The 4,727-nt window shown below is 35.1% G+C and overlaps 1 pseudogene; it reads right to left on the reverse strand.

The window, feature by feature from the left end:
- Positions 1-2,562: 2,562 nt before the first annotated feature.
- Positions 2,563-3,215, reverse strand: LOC149177750 (putative sugar phosphate/phosphate translocator At4g32390 pseudogene; annotated as a pseudogene).
- Positions 3,216-4,727: the final 1,512 nt, after the last annotated feature.

The following is a 4,727-nucleotide window of genomic DNA, read 5'->3' on the forward strand; positions in this document are numbered from 1 at the left end:
ATTTTTTTAACTTCACATGATTTTCTTTTTGACAACTTTGTTCCTTTTTGCAAATTCTTCTTTCTTGAAAAACATTTGATTGCAACATATTATTTTAGTTGGTTCTTGTGTGACAACCAAAATGTGATTAGTATTGGTTCTTGTGTAACAATACTTTTACTATTTTTATGTTGCATCAAAAGACTTTGAAAACATTTAATCAACCATTGATTCTTCGATCATTATTTGCAAAACATGTAATGTTTGAATCATAATGTAATAGTAATTGTTTGGAGAAAATATGTTGGTTAGGATGATATGTGTAGAAAGGACATATATGACATATGGAAGGTGATAATGGAGTATGAATGTGTATATGAACATGGTGAATGTGAATGTGAATGAACATGGTGAAACATTTTCCAAAAATTATAATTTTAGTATTAAAGGAATTGTATGATAAAAAGCTAGAAAAGAACATACCTTTACTTACCTAAGTGGACAAACTGTGTATATGTAGAAAAGTGTAGCTCCTGCTGTTGAATCATGGAATGAAGAATACAATAATGTGATCTATTTCTTGGTTGCATACATTATGGATGAAGTTGTAATTGTGGATCCTTTATTATTGCTGAATCTGCTATTGAACCATATAGTCTTCATGTCATTCCATATCGTGGCACAATTATTTCCATGTGAATAAATGTGTCGATGTCAAACATGGAAAGAAGTCATTGGATTACTGACCATTGATGAATGTCGTTAACCAATGTGAGGAAAACTCACCATTAATGTCAATGAGTGACAAGGTACCTAAGTACATCTTGCGAAGTGCGAATAGATAAGTTGATGTTGAGCCACTTGCAAGATCCAATGATCAAGGGACATTGGTGTATTCCCATGATTGCTAGCGAGAGAGCCTGTCATTAAGGCATACAAGCCTCAAGGTACTAATAATGACTCTAGTCTTTATCCCAAATAAGGTGTTGAGGTCGATGGGTCAAGACATGTTAGAAGGGAGGCCTTAAGGAATCCTCCATCATCTAACACGAGTATGAAATAATGATTTCGAAGGACCATAGATGGAAAATTTGCATTGAAGTAGCGTTTATTTGGAAGAAAAGGAAAATGGGGTGACTCAGCTTTGTAAGGGAGTTGAATGACTTTATTCATAGGCTACAGGTTAGTGAAAGAGATAGGAAAATGACTGTGAAGGAAAATGAACAATGGATCAAGGTTTTATTTGAAAACATGAAAAGGAAAATGGAATGGAAAATTTATTGACTAAAGAAGTGGGAGTGCAATGAAGTTTTTATTTATTGAAAAGGAGTAGAAATATAATGGCGAATGTTTATTAACTGAAGAAGCATGGATGCAATGGAGACACTGGCATCTGAAAGGCTTGCAAGTGATGGATCTGATTTGACATCATGTGCTCATGCATCTTTGAGAGGATTTTCAATGATTTGATAGATATGATGACATTCTCCCCCTTTTATTACCCAAAATCATGTCCTCATGCTTGAAATGGGGTCTTTAAAAGACACTGTTTGCTTGTGGTAATTTGTTTATCTTCCTTGAACCTGCAAAAACTTAGTACTTTTTCTGTAATGAAATGTAAGCTTATCATAATAGTGAGGTCATCAATCTCTCTATTTATGAAATTTACAAAAAAAACTGAGAATTGGTACTAATGAAACAAATTATTAAAAGAAAAACCAAAAGAATTTTTACCTGTCTCGAAACTAGTGCCTCATTTTACCTGTTATGTCTTGTCAGCAATTTCTTCATTCTTGAACTATTTCAAACTATTTTGAAAGCTTTCTCATTGTGTATATCTCGCCGAGATATTTCCAACGATGCTTGAATCATTGAAATCTGATGTCGTATGAGAAAGTTGTGCTTATTTGAAATTTGGGTGAAACAGTGAAAATTGTCAAGAGGTTTCTACACTGTAGGATTGCGCCCTTCCTGCATCTAAAAAAAAAAGTCTTGTCAATCTTCTTTGGCTGAGCCATGGCATAAGATTTTCCAGCTTTTGATACCTTCGGATTTTATACGTTCTAGCCCGGGCTTTTTAATTGTAAAAAGCACTTCACCATCTATATTTGTTCTTTCCATCTTTTCTGAACGACTGAATCACTGCATTATGAGGTTCCGTTTTCTTTACTCCATCGAAAACAACGTGATCTTTAACCAAAAGATGGCTTCCCAAATCTTGATCAATATCAAGTCGAGACTCAAATCCGCTAAACCCTTCTCTATCTCCACTGTGAGCCCATTTCGATTGAATATGAAACCCTAAGTAGCTCCATAACCCAATTATGACCAACCACGGTAGCAGGCACCGGCCTCAAATCCATTGAAGAGGACTTGCATAAAACCTCACATATTTTTCTGGATTGAGACCTACGAAAAGAAGGAGAACTACGAGGAGTCAACCTGCCTGACAGCGTGGCCTTCAAACTGCTACCGACCCGCAAGGAAGGAGGCCAATTTTTTTTATGACTCGGCAACTGTTTTATCCATGCATTCCTGTCTCTTCCTTCAGAAAATGACTTCTTGATCACTGCCCCTCAATTATCATTCTACAGGTGACATTACCAAAGACTGTCTCTTTAGAAATTGAATGCTTCTCTGTCTTGAAATTGATCTTTTGTCTTCTGCTGCAAAATGGAGTCGTGTAGCCTCAAACGCAACTGCACCCAATTGAAGCAACACACCCCATGAATCGAACTTGGCCTCCTCGTATGCTGCAATGGCGACTCCAACTGATATGCCAATCCTGTTCGCCATGGTATCGGGAATGAATTTATCTCTCTTAAGGGAAACTCCAATGGAATAGACAGCCACGGGCATGAGGGCCTTTAGCATCTGGATGGAGGAGACTGATAGGTAAATGTAAGCTGAATTGGAGAACCAGAGGCTGAGAGAATAGAGGGATCCGATGGGCACAACTGAGGTCAGGTAGACCTCCCTTGACATTCCAATTGGCTCAACAAGTTTCAGGACTCTCACTAACACTATGGCGAGGAACAACAAAATGCCATGTGGATCATGGTCAGGATAATGGGGAAGGGCCAGTTAAACATCGTCTTGTCAAGAATGTACTTGTTGAACATAATCACACTAAATCTCAGGAAGATCCATATGCTCACATAGGTGTAACTCAGCACGACCTTTTTCAGAACATTGTCATTCTCAGAAGCACTTCCCTTGCCTGATCCCATCCCCATCTTTTCACTAATGTAGCAAAAACCCGAAATGGGTATCAGCAAAACACGGATATCTCAACGCCACATAGAACTCTGAGCCCAACTGTGACACCCAACTACGGATCTGATTTTCCTACACAATCCTTGGGATTCAACCTAGTGTAATATTTTCTACCAGATTTCTGCTTACAAATCAAAATCAAATCGCCATCCTTGGGATTCAACTCAGCATAATCTTTTCTACGAGATTTCTGCCTACAAATCGAAATCAAATCGCCATCAGCGTAATCTTTTCTACCGGATCTAAACGTCCCAACAGTTATGCCACACACGTCCCTTTCTATTTGCAAATGACACATTTTGCTCTGTTTCAAACTCATCTGTCTACCTGCAAAATAGGATCTGCTCAACGGATTTGCATATGGATTTACGCCAATTTTCGTTCATTGATCTGGGGCAAGCTTGACAGAATGTGGTTTTTATTTGCAGATTCGATGGGGATCCAAGCCATGGAGAAGCCTGCATGCCATTTCATTTTTTTTTAACCTTCAAACCCTCGTTGCAATGCATCATTCCTTTGCCGTAAGGATTGTTCGTTCAAACCCTCGTTGCAATCTTTATTATAAGTTTTATTAATGTGTTGTTTTTTTTTTGGTTTTTAATTATATATATTATTCATGTTTTATTTCTATGTTTCCAACCTACTTTCGTTGGTTTGAATGAATTGGTTGTTTTTTCTTTATTGTTTTTTTAAAATGTGTTTTATTGTTTTGTTTAATGTATATGACTTTTTGTTTTTGAAAGTTATGTTTTATTTATGATTTATGGTAAAACTATGTATTTTTCAATAAAGTTAAAATAAAATTTATTAACAATTTGGAGATTTAGAGAAACTTTATTTTTAAAGATTATTTTTTTTTTGAGACAAATTTAATTGTGACATAGAGATCAAAATTAGATAAAATTTTATATTTAATAGTAGATTAGATCTCTTTGTAATTTTTCAGATTTATGAATTTTATTACAAAAATGCAAAGTTAACTTATTCAATTTCCTTTTTGATCTTACAGGTTGCACAAGGTGCAAGAAGAGAGCATACTTCAGAGTTTTGTCAATTCTTTATACATTTGAAATTTTGAATTTGAAAAACATAATAAGAAGAATTGATCTCAAACCTCAAATTTTAGTGCTCTAAAATCCACTTGTTTTCCTTCTTCACAAATATCCCTTTGATTGTAGATTCCTGCCAATGGTTAGTGAATGAGGTGGCTCTTACTACACCACCAAAATTTCCAAGAAATAAATGAAATCAAATTTGAAAATCAAAAACTTTAGAAAAACTTTCCAAGCTTGGTTTTATTTTCCTATTCTATCCTATTCTATTTTGAAAACGAGATTTTTTTATTTTTTTATTTATTTTATTTTATTTTTATTTATTTATTTATTTTTATAAGTGTAGGAGTATTTCCAATGAAGCCATTTACGGATCAAAATATCTAGTATGCTCATATCCAAATGTGAAAAATATACCTG

This window comes from Pinus tabuliformis, chromosome 4_1, assembly GCF_031772625.1.
Source record: "Pinus tabuliformis cultivar Carrire ecotype Pingquan chromosome 4_1, CPIR1, whole genome shotgun sequence".
NCBI classification, from domain to species: domain Eukaryota; kingdom Viridiplantae; phylum Streptophyta; class Pinopsida; order Pinales; family Pinaceae; genus Pinus; species Pinus tabuliformis.